Below are 21076 nucleotides of genomic sequence, written 5' to 3' on the forward strand. Positions count from 1 at the left end.
GGTTGCATTTAGACTTAATGTTCTGCCAATTAAACAGCAAATTGCCTTACAAATTTATGCTGCTTTTTTACAAATGTTCTTAATTAAATTAATTTTTCAGCGCCTTAATGGACTTTTCGTTTACGCCAATTTGTATGGTCATTTGCGGGGCCATTTATTTTCATAGTATTTGTCTAGTTTTCAGTTGGAAAAAAGTAGTTATTTTATTTTGCAGACTTTTTTGTTGCTGTATTGGTGATATTTTTGCATATGTACATATATTTTAATGTGATGCGGGAAGGGTAGGGTTTTAGAAACTAGCATTTCTCTCTATGGTGTCAACAGCACTTAATACATTTTCAAAAATAATAATTCATGCAATTTTTTATCAGTGACGAAGAATTTCTAAATCTATAAGTMTTTACTTTAATTTCTTTACAAATAATTTTATCGGGATGGCAGCTCTTTTGAAAAAATATTTTCAAAAGTCATCTATYTTAAACACATACAGCTCGAGCTCAAATTGTAATATTTTATACATACATATTAATAATTTGAATAAAAATATTTTAAACAGGTGGCAACACTTCTGCACATATTTAATTTAGCTTATTTTATTTGCAAGTGCAATATAGAATTGCAAAATTTCTAGCTCATACGTAATGTTTCAATAAAAATGTTTTAAATAGGTGGCAACCCTTCTTAACTGTATTTTTGCCTGTCTTTATAGCCGTGTTTTGTTTTAGAATTCAATATGGCTTTGCTTAATTTTTAACTTGTATATTTCATTTTAATATAAATAYTTTGAACAGGTGGCAACCCTTTCYAAAYATATGTTCACCTGTCTTCTTACGTGCACTTTTTTGGAGAATTCAMTATACCATTGTAAAATTTTTAAKTTTTAGRTTTTTAATGTTTTAAATTTTCAAATAGKTGGCTACTCTGTAATCGGAATAGATTTCCTCTCTCTGCTAAAATATGACCAGCGAAACATTTGCTTTAAAAATGTCTAGTGATACTTTTGCCTGTGATAACAGAAACAAACTTCATTTGAAAGAAATTCTTCTTAGATTTTCCAACAAATTTTCAAGTTCTTTTGGGATCTAAACTAAAATTTAGTTCAATATGCCTGCATACTCCAAATGGCATACATTATAGGTATGATTTTCACAAGGCTTTCTAAAAAATAATATGATCCCTCCTTAGTAAGGCCAAAAGGCATCCTCATTGAATAATGGAAAGATATGCTTTCCAGGAAAGACTCTAAAAAAAAGCAAGGAGAATTGTACCACAAGCAGTCCTAAAAACGGACGGAATTATTCTAGATATATTTCTACAGATTTCAGCTCCAATTTCTTCGATATGTTATTTCCTATATCACGGAACAAACACTATTCCCATACCTGGACTGAAATTATTCTCCAAGAATAATTGAAAATAACCTTTCTACATAGACAAAGAAGTGAAATGTATTCCGTACACTTAGAAAAAATCTCCAACAAAATTCTCTTCGCGACAGATATACAAGTCCACTAAAGAAAACAACTCGCCAAATAACAATAGTAGCAACAGCAAGAGAATTAACTACAACACAACACAACTTCCTCAGGTTGAAGAACAAATATTCGTGATACCTGATAAGGATCAATTCAACTCAGCCAACAACTGTGAAACCGTACTTGTAAGGTGGGCTACAAGGGTGTATTACGGGTGTCTCAAGAAGCGGAAAGGTGATCAAAAACGCGTTACAAGCCCAAAAAAGGAAATGCGTAAACGAACAGACATGAAAAGTAACAAATGTGACCACACAAAAAAATTGGCGGCTAGAATGCTGCTAGAAAACAGAAACGCCGCTAATACCAAAGCCAAGTTCATTACTATTTCGCTTGCAAATGTTTTTTCTTTTTTTTGTTTTTGGTTTGTCCGACATAAAGAAAAAGTAAATAAATATTATCGACGTATTTGTTGTTTGTGCCGCGACATTGTGACAATTAATGGAAAAAACTCGACACCCCCTCAACAGGGCGCACCGTAAGCGTTAAACGGCACCTGACAATGGCGACGCGGCATTTGCAAGTGAACTGCAAGTAAATAGAAGTACTCAAGACTAAATAAATTGAATTATATGCAGCTGRAAAAAGTTGCCAAAAGAAGTAATTTAAATATACCAAAGTAGTTAGCGGAGTTCGTTTTTTTTTTCTTTTTGCCTGTCAAGTTAGCTTAATTCTTTTCAGCGTTTTGTTTTTTTGTTTTCYCTGTGTTGTCAGCTGCTGGTTTGCACTCGGTGCGAATTATAATCGTTAGCTGTTTAATTGCACTGGCTCTTGTTTGACAAGTTCGTGTCTTAAGTCTATTGTTTGCGTTAAGTAAACAGGTACTTGAGTTGCGGGTATTATTGCGGGTGGAGCTTGATTAGAGCAATTGTACTTGTGAAAAAAATGGGCAGCAATCTTGCATTAATTGAAAAAAATACTTTTGATATATCTTTTTAAATAAATTATTATGAATTAAGTGAAAAAATAAAAATAAGAAGTAATAAAGAAAATTATAGACAAGGAACAACACTAAATATTCATTTATAAGCGATTTGCTAATATTTGAATTAATGTTTTTGATTTGATTTGAAACTSTAAGTAGGTGGCAACCCTCTCAGTTTATTTTAAAATTTTCATAAAATTTTATTGCAATGACAATTTCTAATCTATAAGAAAAACTTTTTTAATACATAATTTTATCTAGGTGGCAACTTTTTTCATACAAATATTTTCATAAAATTTGATTGCAATGACGAAAAGTTTCTAAATCTATGAGTAAATAAGTTTTTTAGTAACATTTTTAAACAGGTGGCAGCTCTCTTCACAAAAATATTTTCATAAGATTTGATTGCAATGACGAAAAGTTTCTAAATCTAGAAGTAAATAAGTTTTTTAGTAACATTTTTAATTCAGGTGGCAACTCTCTTCACAAAAACATTTTCATAAAATTTGATTGCAATGACGAAAAGTTTCTAAATCTATAAGTAAATATGTTTTCAATACTCAATTTTATCTGGATGGCAACTCTCTTMTCACAAATATTCTCATAAAATTTGATTTCAATGACGAAGAGTTTTTTAATCTGTAAATAAATATTTTTGGTTTAATAAAGAGTTTTATCTGGGTGGCAACTCTTTTCACAAAAATATTTTCATAAAACTTGATTCCAAAACGAAAAGTTTCTAAAGCTATAAGTAAATATTCTTTTGAATAAAGAATTTTAGTTAAGTGGCAACTGTTCTCACAAAAATATTTTGAAAAGTAGTTTTTCTTACAAACAAACAGCTGAAAGTAAAATTATTATATTTCATGAATTTGAATAAAAATATTTTAAACAGGTGGTAACCCTTTATAACTATGTATGCATCTATTTTCTTATTGTTTTATTTTCAGAAAAATTTCCTGCATTATTTAAGGAAAATTTGGTGAGTSGAATTGAAATTTGAGTCATTAATTCGTATTTTATTTACCTTTAATACTCAAATACAAAGTAACCTGGCATGATATATTCCTATAATTAATAAAAATTAAAGAAATCCTCATGTGTTCCAATCAGACTACTATTCTTTTTTTTTTCATTTCTGCAAAAAGTATTATGCTGAAGGAGAAAAAATATGAAATCCGAAAATATTTTTTATTGCCGTCTCTTGCGATCAATATTTTACTGCTTTTGTACCGAAAAGCAAAAATATTGCGTATTAAGCTAACAGCTTAAAAATTATTGACTTCACCGTAATATTACCACTAATTTGCTTCATGCCTCAAAGTGTCTGCGCGACACTTATCGCAATGCTATTAACCCAAATCAGTTTAAAATCCCTTACACTTGGACCAAAGCGRCCATTCGCACGCACACACATACATATACACAAACTGTCATATATATACACACATACAAACAAGCTATCACGCATACACTTGCATTTGCAGCCATGGAAACACTGATTCCTATCACTCAACTTACATAAGTAGCATTGTGTCGACGAATTAGCTCAGCTGGCAAATTACATTTCTAGYATTTCGGTGAATTATTGTACACAAAATTATCTACATCATAATTACCAGCGTTACGTTTGACCACAGACACAAGGCAAAAGGCATCAGCCACAAATAGCAAACGAGTTAAAAAAAACTTCAAAAAAAAAAAAAAAGAAAAAAAAAATTGCATGGAACAAAGGCGCCTAACAAAAGCCAAACAAGTGATTCATAAAAATATTTATCATTTAACTCACACACATACACATACCGCCACATAAGCAATTGTGTTTGTCACAGCATCTCGCGTGCCGCGGCGCTATCGCTACGGCAGTTGAGAAAAATCGCATGCGATTTATGACGCTAATAAATTGCAAACAAAATGCAAATAGTTGCTAAACTTTGSGCAAAACGTTCAATAAATAAACAAATAAATATGATTTTCGGGCAAAAATTAAATTTTGCTGGTCAGCGCAAGATTTCGTAAAATTGTTTTTTCTTTTCTTCCATGCAATTCTTTTCATTTAACTTTAAGTGCGCGTAATTGTGCGCTTATATCCGTTTATAATGCCCAGCGTTTGGCATAATTTCTGTGGGTAAGTTCACAGCTGCCCACGCGCCAACACTTGGCGTCAGCGGCGGCGGCGTTCTTTGCTGTCGCTTTATTGTGTCAATGACTGGGYGCACACCGGCGGCACGTTCGACGTTTGCATTGGTGGCGCCGCGGCGCGCGCTTTGTTCCGGACGTAGCGTTTTCCTATAGTAGCCGCGTACTCGCGTTCTTAATGCGATTCGAATTGTGTGTTAAATAGAATTACATAAAAATTTGTACAGCTTGGGGCATGGCAAAATATTATTTGATTTGTTGTTAAAAAAGGAARGATTTTTTTTTTACTTTTAAATATATTTTTCGTAAAATTGTCAATACGATTGATTTCACGCTGATTTATATAATTTCTAAAAACATTTCTGAGTTAGTTTCAATATTCTTCCTAAAATCAGTTGCCTTGYCGAATTTCAATACATCAAGTGTAGCTTTAGAAATTTTAAATCCCACAAAGCCTGTTCTGTTATCGTTATATAATCTTTACTGATACTTTACATAAACATTTGGTTGATAGATTGATATCGCTTGTTTTTGCATTACCAATAATCAATACATACTACATTTTAAGCAGTCCTTCTCTAAATAATATTGTTTAATTTTTACATTACTAGTAATCAAATAAGTAATCATTACAAATTCTTTACACTACTAGTAATCATATATGTAAACATTACTATTTCTCAAATATGTAATCAATATACAAATTTTAAACAATTCTTTCTTTTATATTACCAGTAATCAAATATGTACTCATTACTGATACTTTAAATATTTGCTCAAATTAGAATACTTTTCGATTATAATTTTTTTTTCATTAGTCATCAAATATGTAATCATTACTATATTTTGCATATTTCGTATGAATATCTCTTACTTAACGCTTATCATTAGCAGTAATCGATCGCTTGTCTTCAAGGTAATAGTAATCATATAYATAAKCATTACTAGTTATCAAATAAGTAATCAATACCCATATTTCACACAATTTCCTAAATTTACGAACCATAGTTCGGTTATTACTTATTTTTTACACTACTAGTAATCAAAAAAGGAATCATTACTGATTCACTTAACGTGTATCATTACCAGTAATTAGCTAAGTAATCGTTACTGACACTTTTTGAATTACCGCTTATTTTTCAATAATAGTAATCATATATATAATCATTACTAGTTATCAAATATGTAATCAATACTCATATTTTACACAATATTTCCTAAAAAGATTATTCGGTTATTATTTTTTGGATTACCAGTAATCAAGTATGTAATGATTACTGATGCTTTACATAATTCCTATGGCTTAACTTTTATTATTGCGTTTGTAGCAATTACTCTTTTTTGATTCACAAACAAAAATGTTGCTCGAAATTGCAGAAACTGCTAAACAACCCAAAAAACCTGCAATCTATTTCTGCAACTTTTTAAGAAAGTATAAAATCTATGTATTGACAGGGTCTACCTCAGCAACTTTTTCTCCCAAACAACTTTATATAGCATAACACCACACACTCCTAGGCACATCATGATAAAGCAGAATCTCTACAACAAAACTCACAGACATACTAACCGCTAACTGGCAGCTCAATCTACTGTTTTCGCTACTGTTGCTGCCTGCTAATGATGCTGCCACTCGCCACTACTGTTTACCTTTGGCGCTGAGGGTGTTATTACCGCGCGCCTCGCACGACGCTACGCATGCGCACGACACACTCACACACACGCACTCGAACCAACATTATAAATAGGCGTATAAATTAGCACGAAAGTACGCAGCTATCAGGGGACACTTTTATTTCTCCATTTAACAACAAAGTGACCGACTTGACGACAGGTTGTTACACTACAACTTTGCCGCACGGCATGGTATTCGCCGTCGTCTGTGCGACGCGTCGCCTGTCTGTCGTGCTTCTATCCATTTCGTATCTTAATTGACGTGCACATTGCACTATCGCATTTAAAATGCATTCATCCTTTACCGCCAGATCCTGCYACATGCCACTTGCCATGGTTTTATAGTTGTTTTTCCGCAACTTTGATTTATATGCTCGAGTGTTGACGACCAGGCTCTTAGCTAATTTTTTAACATGTTTCTATAATGGAATCAYTTAGACAACGCTGAGGTGTTGCATTTTCAAGCTGATTGGCGGCGCTAGTGCATATGAAGTGTCACTTGCAATGAGTGGCATAGCAATGTGTTAAGCTTGTGTAGCTTGTTCCATTATATTCATATCTATTTAGTAATATTTGCTGATTGTTTTTGCAATATGCTAAGTGAAAGCCGTTTGCTTTGACGGTTTTGTTGATTAGTGCTTCTGTGACAGGTTGCTCTCGTTACCATTTGTAGGTGACTTTTATCGGTTCGTTTTGAGATTACGGTTAAATTTAGAAGTACTGTTAACTGAAATTTGGTTTGTTCGCTTATTATTTAATCACAGAATATGGATCCCACATAATATTTGGAAATCGAAAAGGTCTTTTCGTATTTTGTCAATAGATGTCGTTGCGGTCGTRTACCTCATATTGTGTCATACCATATAGTATATGAGTAATAGCAGTAATAAAAGCAAAGTTAAGTATTTTAAAAAGCCTTTGAATTCACGGTACTTCATATAGGGACGATGAGAGAGGAAGGCGACACCATATAATTTGTAAACAATTAACTCAAATATSAATATAGTATAATGGAAATTCTGAAAAGTCTAAATGAATTTCGATCTAAATAATCAGTTGAGAACTTAGTGAATAAAGGTTCTTGAGTTTACTTTTGGTCCATCGCATGGCCGTAAAATKGCAAATCCAAATAAAATATGGAACYWAAGCTAAAACTTGTTGAATTTACCATCACCATATCTCCAAGTYCATAACGAAGTGTGTGGAAAAAACTGAACTCCCAAAAAACTAAATGCCGAATCAGAAAATAAAGCGAAGGAAGACAGTTTTGAAAAACCAATGCTCAATCTTATGTTATACGGAGAATATAACGTAGTATACCGCTAAAAAAATGTGCTCTACAGATGAGGTGAATACCGGATTACCGAAATATATAATATTAAGCGTAAAGAATTATTAAGAAAATTCACCACACACTTGTTTTAAGTCTCAGTTGAGATAGGGCTCATGGCGCGCTTCTTGAAGATTATTTTMTACTTACGAAATTAGGAAAAAGCACAGACTGCCAAATCTGCCGAATACTTTTCGTGTTTGGCCGAARGGAGAGTAACAAGAACTGCTGGAAAGTGGGACGAACTATAGTGTTGAAAAGCCCACGATTTATCTGGTCGAATTGCTTCACACCTAGACATTTCAGAATGATCAAGTTGTATTCCTTATTGACAGTTTGACCGAGGGCAATGATTTTAAGGTGAACCACATCAGGTTGGACCAAGGAGTTAGAGCATCCCCTTAATTTTTGACCGACGTAGACGGAGTTTTCAATTTCAGATAGTCATCAATAATGTTATGTTTGAATAATGAGCATTCAGCTGCAAATCYAGCATATCTTTTGCGAGGTTTTCTCTAAGCCATTTTTGATAAAGATTAAGTTGTTTATTTCGGTCAGGTATTACTCTAACACGCTTCATATCCAAAGTAATAAGTAAAATATATTTGGTCAATTCTTAAGAGATGTTGGTAACCGCTGCCATCTCTTTGAAGCCAACAATACGGGTTTCAAACACCACTTCTTTAACTTCTTCGATGTTCGACTCGAAAGAGGTAAGTTTTCGCTGACTGACTAACAAATAGTGAGTTTGGTTAAGTGGCCAGGGAAGTGGTAAGAATCATACTTTGATAACTGGGTAGAGTAAAGTAAAGAGTTTGAGGATAATTTTACAAGGCTTCAATATGCAAAAGCATGGGTATTTAGTAAAGTGATGTGAGAAGTTGCCCAGCTTCCAAGATTAAATAGTTCTTCTTTATTTACGTGCCTTCTGGCTTGACGCAAGAGAACGTAGTATATTCACAGTGATCAGTTTTTCACAGCAACACATATAGTCATCTTATAAAAGCTTTCGCTGCTTTAAAATTTATAACCAAATAAATTCATATAATCATATTACACTACATTAACTGCAACACCTGCCACATTTACAGGTGTCCAGAACAAAAAGTTAGTAATAAATCACGATCTAATTGAAAGCCATTTGCTCGTCATTAAATCAACTCAAAAAATATATTCCCACAATCAATAATGCCTAAGAGCTTGCCACAACTATATACTCGCCTCTGTGCACCTTATTTGTGCATGCAACGAAATTTCTGAATATGGASAGGCTTATGCAACAACATTGGCGTTAACTAACTACCTAATTGGAAGGCAATAAAATGCTAATTTACCACTTATCACACACTGACCAAACAAATAGAGACACACATATATTCATACAGACACACTCCACGCGACTAATACTTGTAGATATGTATTTGTATCGCTGCAAGTAACACATCTAGATGTGTATAAACACACTCCACGCGACTAATACTTGTAGATATGTATTTGTATCGCTGCAAGTAATAAACACTTCGATAATGACTTAATTTCGTACACACTGTAAACGCCACACAACAACAACAATGACTCCAGTATTACAGCTCATCACAACAATTTGCTAAATGAAGTCAAAAACGTTCGCGTAATTATTATTAAGACATTGCTGAGGCGGCGAGCAGCTGCCGCTGGCTACTGGTGACTATCGATGATGCATGCAACAGGCTAAACAGGCCAACCCGCATGGCAATACTTAGATTGTGGTATGCGCGACCAACAACGTAATTGGCACGAACACAGCAACGTACACACCAAAAGTGGTGAGGTGAACAACAACAGCAACAACAACCAATACACTGATGAGCTGACGTTGCGCTGCTTATGGAGTCACTCAGTTAGTGCGACCGAAGATGGCTTTTCAATAAATGCAATTTTAGCTGCACATAAAAATGTGTGACGCCTGCCAAACACACACACACCAAGTAGATATAGGCGCTACAGTAYGTTGACAACTTATTGGGAAGGCTTGTAAACGAAGCATTTTCTGATTTTTGCCAGAGAAATAATTCATTAATTTAGGGTGGTAGGACCAACATAATAATAGAACATTTATTGAAATTTCTCGCTGCAAAGAGTTTTAGTACCTTCATGGTTTGAAGGTCCTGCTGAAGTGAACATTATTTTCTCCGAATGTCAGAAAGTTTAAAAATCTTATTGAATTATAAGGCAGAAMATACCAACAGTGAAATATTATTAATTCKTATTGTTACTCTTCTTYTTCTTAATTGGCGTAGACACCGCTTACGCGATTAYAGCCGAGTTAASAACAGCTTTGTCATCAAAAGGKGGATCTCTCATCCGAGGCTGATTRTTCCTTGTCATTGGGRGTGTTCTTTTTTAYGTKGCGGGTCCCAAACCCAGCRCACAACCCTATGTARGGWATATTTCGYYTTCTCACTTTAGCTCCTTGTTACTCGTTTGATCGAATAACCGATAAGTAACCGAAAGAAATCTCATCTCACCGTGGCTATGGTACTCTCAGAGCAGTTTTCCGATAATTGATCACCATAAGCTGGGAAGTTCTTACACGAAGACTAACGAAGCCGAAAATTACCGAGAACTAAGTCTCAACTCCATTTTGAAAACTGAAAGTCAATGCCGTGTAACTATTTCGGTGTCTAAGATCGTCGCAAATGCTACATTATGGGAGGAAAAATTAAAATAAAAGCCAAATGATGCTGTTGTCAACGTCAACGACTCGCACGTCAAACACTTTGCTGCTTTTGGTCTGAAGAACTCACTCACCGGTCTCAGGTTGTTGTTACAAGCGCGCTGAGACCGCTTTGTTGCGATGCGTAGCAAGTGGACGGAGAGCAGCCAAAGTATGCGTACAACAACGAAGACGACACATCTGTGGAAGAGTGTGACTGTGTGTGTGCGACACTGCCAATGGCAATGCAAACAACATCAACACTTCATATCACATATTTGCAGATAACAATCAGCAAAAGCGCAATGCGATGGCACTTGTGGCAGTAGCATTTGAGCGCCACTTAATGTGCCTCAAACAACTTTTTTCACGCCACAGCCGCAAACAGCGTGGCAGCCAGTCAGCAAGTYGGCAAGTCGCCAAGTTTGTCACACATTCGGACGTGTGTATGCGCTTCGTTAATGTTATTGTTATTATTTTGTATTGCACACACACACACACACACACACTTTAGTTGGTGCAGTGTAACACCACCCAGCGCAATCAACTGCTGACCATCCATAATTGGCGCACTTGCGTCTGCAGCGCTGCCGCCTCCTTTCCAGCGCGCGGCAAGTGTCGAATGGACAGCAATGAGGCATAACAAGTTAGCTGTGCCTCGTCCTACCGCGCGCGTGTGTTTGCCTATTTTTTTGCTTGCCACACTATAAATTTAAGCCGGCTCTTCGTCTGCCTCCGTCCGCGGCACTTGCTCCATCTATGCACTTGTGCATGSCTGTCCGGCCAGCTAGCCTGCTCCGGTCTGTGCATGCGCGCGCGACACTTGATCCGCCAATAAATCATTCAATCTACTTAATTAATGTGCAACTAAGAACGTTTAGATGCAATTTATTTTAATACGATAATTTATTAATTTATTGGCTGTAAATCGYAAGCGCTTAAAGTGGTTGAGTTGAGTTGCTCAAAAAAAAAGTTTGAGGAATTTTTAATCGTAAGAAAGACATGCAAAAACTTCGCATCAAGTGTGCGCTTGTTTATGTCTAATGTAAGTGTCACATACCTATCGGTGAAAGATGCTGGACTGCTGCTTTGGTGTGAAGCGTTATTATTTTAATAGTTAAATTAAGAAAGGCTTCAGGTTACCCTGTTCCTTACTAGTTTTATTCAAGCGTTTCTTCTTAAAATATGTTCTTTTATTAGATTTTCAGCCACGTTTGGGCTTGAAAAGGAAAATCAAGCAGTCTCTAAAATATGCTCTCCATCTGATCTTTATGATGAGCAGAAAATCATCATTTTGACTCATCAGGGCTTTGCCAGTTTTTGACGAGTCATCAAAGGTGTGTGTGGTCTAGCTTTGTTCAGATGGAAGACGAAGAACTTTCTGTTGATCAATTCTGGCCGTTTTTTTCGATTACTTGCTTCAATCTCACCAGTTATTGATAGTAAAATGCAGAGTCAATCGTTTGACCAGGCTGGAGCAGCTCATAGTGGCTGATTMCTTTYCAATYCCACCAAACACTCAGCATATCCTTTCGAGGGGTCAATCCTGGTTTTCTGACCATTCGTTGAGCTTCACCACGCTTGGACCGTGAGCCTTTTCGCACTTTATTGCCATATTCGATCCACTTTTCGTCTCCTGTTACCATTGGCTTCAGAAATGGTTCGATTTCATTTCGCTTCAGCAAGGAATCGCAGATGTTAATTTGGTCCATTAATTTTYTCACAGACAATTCATGTGGCATCCAAACAACGAGCTTCTTTTTGTGTTCAGTCTTTTTTCAATGGTTAAAAATCGTTTGACGTTGAATTTTAAGCTCTTTAGCAATGTCATGGGGGCTTATGTTATGGTCTTGGCAAATATTTTCCATAATTTCATTGACTTTTTCAACGTTAGATCGATCAGAGCGAGGTGCATCTTTCACAACGAAATTTCGACCATATTCCATTGTTGGCTTGCATGATATACTTCCCTTTTAATACATAAAATTTCAAAATATACCAAACTTCTTCATTGTTTTCACTTATTTTTGAACAACTATAATTTTGTTTCAACTTAACCGAATTTTATTTTTTTCTCTTTAAGTTAGAGGCTATTTTACCTTTTTATTTTATATGGTTTGATACAATGTCAATCACATTGCATTGGAGAAATACGACTGCAACGGCACAAATCGTCCAATCAATCAATTTCCAAGCTAGTTTATTGTAAGTAATTAAACTAYTTACCGTACAACCTCTATAAACAAKAKTTACWACGCTTGTCGAGATGACACACATACATAAAATACCGCTCGAAAACGGTTCAACACAAAACAGTGGCAGATGAGGCGGGTTTATGAAATTGTTTAATTATAATTTAACAGCAGTAGGYCGGCGCAATCCCCACACGCTTGGCTGCGCCACTAACGCCGAAGCTACRCAYACGCTTTACAGTGCCGGACTGTCGGCGCATGCGTACTTCGTCAATTAGCAAAGCAAGCGCAGCAGAAATAGCGATCGCTGAAATGAGGCCTCCACATGTACCCCCCTCGGCAAGCACACGCAGTTGGGCGCACAGGTGGAAACCACTTTTTTATGCGAAATCAATTAAAATTTCACAATTAAATTATGTTTTATTGCGAACACGCTTGGAWTTTCGCAATCTCTACGCATTTTTACAATCTCCGGCTGCGCGTTTTTCTTTCTCTTTAATGTGCGTGTCATTGCACATTTGATTGCGCCGCTCGATCAGGTGTGAAAGAGTGCGCACTTACAGTGTCAGTGTGTTGAATTGAGTGATTTTCTTCTTGTGTTGGGTTGCCTCTTTTAAATATAGAGCAGAGTTCAGTAGTCGATTGAGGTGAAAATTGCCATTACTTAAATTACCTAAGTTGTGACTGAGGTCAGTTTGTAATGAAATAATTTAGGGATGACCAACAGTGTAAAATACCTGCAAATAATGGCAGAACGGGGTGGAAAAGGTAAAGTAGTCTCATCCCAGAGGATGGAAATGATAAGTGGCAAGTTACCATTGGCTCTCCTACCGAGGGATAGTACTACCAAAAAGSTTAACCTCAGTTGAAAGTTTAAGGTTACCCTCGGCAGCAAAGACGATTGGAACGRCTCTAACCTCGAGCTGTTGCTGAGGAACAGTACTATGAGGTGGTACACAGATGGTTCGAAAATGTCGGAGGGAATCGGCGCAGGGATTGTGGGCCCACGCACTAGGCGTGAGTTCCCGAGCATTTTTCAGGCAGAAGTTTACGCCATAAGCCGGTGTATAGAAATAAACCTCCATCGCAACTAGCGCAATGAGCGAATAGCCATTCTCAGCGATAGTCAGGCGGCGCTAAAGGCGATCTCCTCTTACGAGATCAAATCGCTSCTAGTGCAGGAGTGTAGGGAGAGGCTAAACAGCCTTGCGGTAGGAAACCAGGTACACCTAATCTGGGTGCTTGGTCACAAAGGTATAGCCGGCAATGAACTGGCGGACGAGCTCACCCGCTCCGCAGTCTCCACCAGGATGATAGGACCCGAACCCTTTACGGGCGTGGGTCTTCATACCATGAAGGAGCTGCTCCGTAAAGAGGAAAGAGSAGGCAGGGAGGAGCACTGGCTACAAAGTCATGGTATGAGACACGCCAAGCTGCTAATGGGAGGTTACAGCCGGAAAAGGTTGAAAATCATAGTAAACCTCCCCAGGAGRAAACTCAGGCTGCTAGTCGCATGGTACACTGGCCACTGCAAACTAAATAGGCATCTGCACAGCATGGGCCTTTCAGCTGGCGCCAACTGCCGTTTCTGCGGCAGGGAGCCTGAAACACCGGAGCATCTGTTGATCGACTGCACGGCAGTCTGTAGACGCAGATATAAGGCAATTGGAGTGTTGTTTCCGGATAGGAATCGCATTGCCTCGCTAGCGCCAAGTAGTCTACTAGACTTCATTGATGGAAGGAGAGGGCACAATAGACCAAAGCTTGCAGTGCATTCCTCATCACTATTCATTCATTCAATGAAATAATTTGCATATATATTTTAAGAGTTTGGTACTAATTTAAATTGTTTGTTTTAAACTTTTTTGTACACAAATTTTATTATAGCATAAGGCTTCATTGCTACAAACAATAAATAGCAGAAAATATTAGTAAAGGTAACAGTCTTTGATCAAAGTGAAGAACTGATTAAACTCTTGTATTTAGGTGAAGTTAGATTTCAATTGCTGGCATGAATCCCGATCGGACAGTGTCCAATTAGAATTGCTGAAATCATTGAAAGCTAAACCTAGCTGAGARCTAAGACTTCCTTGGATACGGCTCAGTCCCTAGATCAGAACTACTTTGCCTCTGCACAGTTGATGGTAGCTGATTTGGTTTGGGATCCAACAGTCTAGTTGTGACAAGAGGCCAATGGAGTTCCTGCCCGTTCGCAGTCAGCCATTATTGAGACTGAAATTCTTGTCCTAAGAAGGCATAGCCCTTAAGGTCTTTTGTAATAGCACTGTGGTCAAGCACTCAAATCTAAACAGTCTCGAGAGAGTGCTTTACTTATYAATTTGCGGTTTGGTGGTGGTTTGTTTTGAAGAATAGCTCACAGCTTACTAATTTGCTCCTAATTTGACTGTATTTTCTAAGTTACTACATGAAATTGTGTATTTATTAAAAGGTTCGAAGCTCTTCAAAATTCTTAGCAGAATTTTGGTATATTAAATCATTACTTTCAATTGGCATATCTTTGAGTCCCTTTCCACTTAAATGAAGCTACTATTTCTCTCGAAGTTAAGAGCGTTGTTTTAATCGCAGAATTTTATTTGTTAGGGTTTCCTCCATGGAATGAAGGATTTTCAACTAATTATAAAAATATATATAATGATTTGGAATTCATATAAGAGAATAGCAATAAGAAGATATAGAGAGAATGAGTTTCTGTTTTTTTTTTGTTTTTGTTTTTGGTACACATAGTTCCAGATAGATTTATATATAGCGAATTCATATAGAAGAACAAGAACTTACTTCATCGTGATATGTGATATTGTTCATCAGTTAAGCAAAATCTCTTATACTTGTGTGCTTATCAATTGGGGTTTCTCAGGATTTCCACTCTGAAAAAGAATTATTCATGTTCCAGCTGAAATATATTCCATCTAATCTATAAAWAGTTTAATTTTGTAATACAAAAACTCTACTTATATATAGCATTGTATATATTTCTTAACTGAATGGATTTCTCTAGCCAAAAATTACCAAAAAACAAACTAATTTACGATTAGCTATTATTCATTTACAACCCTGAAAACRTGTCTCGGTTACCAGATTATGACTGTGATTTTTCATTACACCTTAATCCAACTATTTACAAAACCGTTACCACAACACAAATGCACAAAACCCAAGTCTAAATATTAATCAACACTAAAAGGCTTTTGACTCCAATGATTGGCCCTTCTCCTGTTGGGCCGCACGCAGAGACATAATAGCGCAGTTTGTTGTTGTTGTTGTTGTTGTTGTTGTAACGATTGCGTTGATTGAATTTAGCTGTTGTGTATTGTGTATTTACAACATAATCTATTAACGCATATAAAAGGTAATTATTCATAAATAAAACAACAATAACAAAAGCACTATGAGAAATCGTTTTCGAAGAGAGAGAAGAAGAGAAGAAGCAGCAGCAACAGTAACAACAATGAGATGAATAAAATATATACAATAACAACAACAAAATATGTTGTGTTGTTGAAAACAAAGTTTCAACAATAACTACAACAACAACAACAACAACAACTTTTGCTGAGCAAAAACATGGAAATTTCGAAAATTGAAATTCAAATAAGCCTCAGCCACGACGACAACAAAACAACAGTGCCGCAAGTCGCTACATCATTACCAGAAATAAAGAAATTCGAAAAACAACAACAAAGCAGCTGAAACAAAGAATAAAAATTTCACAGCCGTGAAATGGCCAATAATGRCCGCTATGACTTAATAGGCCTCACTCAAGCCAATAAAAGCTCCGTTGGTGGTCATCTACCACACTTGTTGTTGTTGCCCGTGTTTATTTTGACTTTATTCCGTTTTTTCCTCTCGCTTTTGGTATTTGTTAACTGCCACAGACAAGATCATTAAAGTGGCAACGCGCATGCATAACAACATGTGGCACGTTGTACAATGCCGCATGAGATATGCGTCGTCGCAGCAACCTGGTCAGTCAGCCAAAGGAAAAAAAGAAAAAAAAAAGTGGCGGCGTCGGTGGCCAACTAAACGGCAGGCACTCGCTTTAACGGCTAGGCGACGCGACACCTCGTTGGGGTGAGAAAAATGTACCTGTTGCATGTGGAGACGCGCGCTGCACGCACACMAACACACGCATATGYAACACACAAACGCTGGCACTCAATMTGGCGCACAGTTTCAGCACATTGTTGCTGCAGCGATTGCTTGCTTAGTCAAGGTGTAAATGGTAAATCTAGCAACAGCAAAAACAGCAATAAAAAGCGCCACAATTTTGGAGCGCAGCGCTAGTCAAATATGCAATCGCAATGTTTCTTGTTGTTGTTGTTGTTGTTGTTTGAGTGAGCTTCTCACACTTGCCTACGTGTGAACAACGACGACGGTCGCGCAACTTTCCTCACACATACAAAGTTGTGCAAATGCGCCGTTGCTGTTGTTGCTGCGTTAAATAGCGATCGTAATCGCTGTGTCTGCGGCAAATGTGGCAACTTGTGTCGACTTAGATGCGCCTGCAACAAACCTAAATGCATACATACTTCGCTCCGCCACTTACTGACTTACTCGCTCACTTAGCCGACAATGCGCTGGGTAATCCATCAAACGAATCAATCACGCTGACAGTTTGGGCGAGTGGGCCATTGAGTATATGTTCATATATATTATATATGTATTTATAAGATTAGCTATGGCACAGTAAGGCGTTCTGATTGCAAAACTTGTTTTGCTTAAAAGTAACATTATTTTGTTAACTAGGCCTATGAAAAATATTCTCGCACTCGAAATTACTTCCGTCCAAGGTGTGGGACCTTATGCAGTCTCGCTTTTAGAACGGAAATTAGTCGGTGACAGCAAAATAAAAATCCTCTCTGTATAAAGCCAAACTGTACGATCTGCTCTTTAACCTCCCCGATCTAYATAAATGCGTTATTCGTAGTCTTTTTATACTCGTCTCTTTTACAACTACCAGAAACAATACTCTCATACAAAAGGGTTGAACTCTGAATGCTGAGGGTTATATGCACCACAAAGGTCTCTACTCCTAGATGTCTTTTGGTCACTGAATTAGCATTAAATTAGCATTATAACACCAGTAGTTCTAGAACGTATATCACAATTTTTAAGCACAGATATGCCTCGAAAAAAATTTTTATCTCCGATCCCATTCATAAACACCTGTAGTGCAACAATGGATGAACCATCGCATACTAAAGTCTTTTCAGATAAGGTCTGACAAAAACGCTTGAATTTTCGGGTATATTTAAGAGAGGTCTTACCCTAATTTTTATATTTCTTACAAAAGGAGATATTTTTAAATGCTTACAGAGAGCGAGTATAAAAAATTCGTTTAAGTTACTGAAGTTTTAGGAGTTATCACTTCTGGAAAATAATTTATATTTTTTCGCTAGGAGTATCGACCTCTRTACTACTCTATAYTTTATACAAGATTTTTCGACAAACYCTGTAATTTGTAGCGCAGAAGTTAGGAGTATAACGTAGAAGTTSAAATATGTGATAAAAGCCAGCATAAATTATATTGGACTTTCGAGTAATATCAAATATTATGTAAAGTAATCGAGTTACATCAGTTATAAGCGATTGAAAGMTTTTGAAAATCATCAAGCAGGTAATAATATGTACTTCACTTCACTTAGGTTTACTTAGGGTAATAAGTAGGTAATTGACGTACGAGGTTCTATCGCAAAACAAATATCGATCGAAAGCTTTCGCGAAAAATTTATTCAAGTTAGCGCTCCCGAATACTCCAAACTCAGATAATTTTAGTTGCGTGTGTTTTTTTATATTAAGAGCCCACTTATGTCGKTAAGGAATAGCAACTTAAGTCAATTCCAGGCGCTTAATGAATAAATAAGATCTTTCAGTTAGTGCTACCAGGTACTCCAAAACGAAGATTTTATTATTTGTCCAAGCTTTACAATGAAGTGAAACTAAGAAAATTCGGCAAATTATTTAAGCGTTCTCGAATCAAAAATTTTCATGGAACTATTGATATTTCCTGTGTCCAAAAGCACGCATATAGAGAAAAGCCTTAAGAAGTGTTCCTAAAATGGACGATTTTAAAACTTATGTAATGCTACCAACCAGCAGCTATGTTAGATCGAAAAATATGCTGAGACTTTTTCGAAAAAACTCATTTTGGAATAATATCGAAATCGAACTTCATCATTTGATACTTATTTGTATGTACAACAACCTCAAAGCCATACATATTATCTACTAAACCAAGCATAACACTACCAATCACCTGCTTCGCTTCGACCTGTATATCTAGTCTAAAATTATCGCTGWTCACGTGTGTCCAAGCATGCAACGTCAGCATAACCTCCATCTTCCTCACTTAAGTAAAGGAATTTCAATAACATCACGCCCATCCAGCATGCAATCGCTGAATGTGCATATTTTCCAAGCATAAATGCCTTCGCCTTAGAGCACTCGCTCACCTGTCTATCCATCGATTTGTCTATAATATAAATACACTTATTTCTAGCTGTAAGCAGAAGATCTTTAAGTGATTCAGATTTGATTTGATATGTTGCGCTGTAACGTTGACAGCTGAGGCTTTCGGCTAAACGTGGTAATAGCTCCTAAGTGGTTGCCACCTACTGGGCATTAGAATGCCGTCTGCGATCACGTGAGTRTCAGTGTGCTCATGTGGCATGATTGAATGTCTGCGTGTTTGACACTTTCCGTGATTTAATCAACCACATACTAATCGCTGGCTGACGGGGAAAATTACTGGGCAGCGATTTGAGCTAGCATCATAGCTATTATATGCAGATAACTCCACGTTTACTTACTCACACACATCTATCTGAGCGGTGTATATCATTTAGAATGACTTCAAAATTTCTTTTGTGCTAATCGCTTGCCTGTGGCACTCATGAGYAGTCTCAGCGCCTCTATGCCTGAAATGATTATATGTGGTTAGAATTCATGACTTTCCAATAGCTGAGAAAGCTTTTACTGCAACAATATGAAAGTGGTTTTTGAATGATATTGCACTCGTAAGGATATGGATTTATGTTGATCAGAAATGCTTTAATCATACATGAAGTAGAGAACAGAATAGAAACATTAATAAGTCTTTGCTACGTGGAAAGTGGAGTTTAACTTTGTACCAAATCATGTGAGCTTATTTCGTAACATTCTATTTGTCTAACAACCTTTCGCTAAAGGCTATATCTAATTAGTTAGGAACCAAAAACTTGGATGGAAACTGTTAGGGACCTCAAACATCTTCGGAGAAAGCTTAAAGCTTGTAGAACCCACCAATACTTCAAACAACCATTCAAATTGCAGACAGTGGYGAGGCTGGTACAAAATTTTAATTTTCGGAGTAACTCCGAATTTTCGACAYCGAAAATTAAAATTGTTKTGTTACTTTCAAATCTTCTAATTTTAAAATCAACCGCASTACTGTAATCGTAGATGTGGAATGAGCACCTAGGCTTACAAACTTTAGGTGCTTGAAGTATGGTAAAAGACTGTGAAATATTGATAGTGTTTTTGTCTTGGCCGAATATTATTTTCACCTGCTGTTTTAAATATTTTCGCTTTTAATGGTCAAGCATTTAAKTATCTAGCTTTTCGGAGTGACTCCGAATTTTCGACATCGAAAATCTTAAAAGTATGTGTTATTTTTGGTTATAGAGTGGAATACTCGCATTCACTCTAAATTTTGGATTTAAAYTAAGATTTTATTTAAATCGTAGACCTCTACTGCCGTACTTTGGTACCTGTAATACCGTCCTTTCTAATTCCTTGAAAATATTTCTCTAATTTCAAAAATATATTTTCTAATTTTTAGGCTAGTTAAAACAACGTATCCGCACAAATTCTTCCAAAGATTTACATAAACCGCATACCAGTGTCGCTAAGCCGACAAGTTTTACACCAGTACTTATTATTTASTATGAACTCATGCTCAAACTATAATAAATCCACAATTAATTACGCTTTCCAATCACACATCACACACGCAATCGCACTCATTGAGGCATAAAACTCGGCGCAAAGAACATTAAACGATCGTAAAATGCTTAAGTGCAATCTGAGCTGAAAAGATCAGTTTTTCCAAACAAACGCCAACTAACCACAACACCAACAACAATAGCAGCTAAAGCTCACGCCAAACCACCGCACAAACGGTTGTGAGTGTATATGKTTGTGTGCGTCTTTGTGAAACAGCGTTGACGCCACCAGCCCATAAGCCGCAGATAGTGGTGCCACCAAAGTGGACGAATAAAAAGTCATTAATTGACCATAAAGTGACGCGACAAACGCGCAGTTAGTGCTAACTAAATGGCAATACAACTAGATATATGACCACAAGAGGAAATAATTACAGCAACAACAATATATGAGAAAAATAAAAGTGTTGACGCTATGGCAGTCAAAGAAGAGTGAAGACTGTGGATGTTGCAGTTAATGTATAAAAGAAATAACGGTACTAACGACCTCAATATTTTTATTTTCAAGTTCCTAATGTTAAGAGCGCTCAAGAAGGTGTTTACAGTCATTAGAATGGTTTTATGTACATATGTGGAGTTTCTCTTGAAG

At 36.6% G+C, this 21076-nt stretch overlaps 1 long non-coding RNA gene across 2 annotated transcripts in view; it reads left to right on the forward strand.

Moving 5' to 3' along the window:
- The window catches only part of LOC108969070, a 216708-nt gene that overhangs the window by 65362 nt on the left and 130270 nt on the right, over positions 1-21076 (forward strand). For both annotated transcript variants that reach the window (XR_001993379.1, XR_001993380.1), the window contains exon 2: positions 3408-3439. This is a non-coding gene — a long non-coding RNA (uncharacterized LOC108969070). The remainder of the gene's footprint in view (positions 1-3407; positions 3440-21076) is intronic.

The sequence above is a fragment of the Bactrocera latifrons genome, unplaced genomic scaffold, assembly GCF_001853355.1.
Source record: "Bactrocera latifrons isolate USDA-ARS-PBARC rearing strain unplaced genomic scaffold, ASM185335v1 scaffold_24, whole genome shotgun sequence".
NCBI classification, from domain to species: Eukaryota; Metazoa; Arthropoda; class Insecta; order Diptera; family Tephritidae; genus Bactrocera; species Bactrocera latifrons.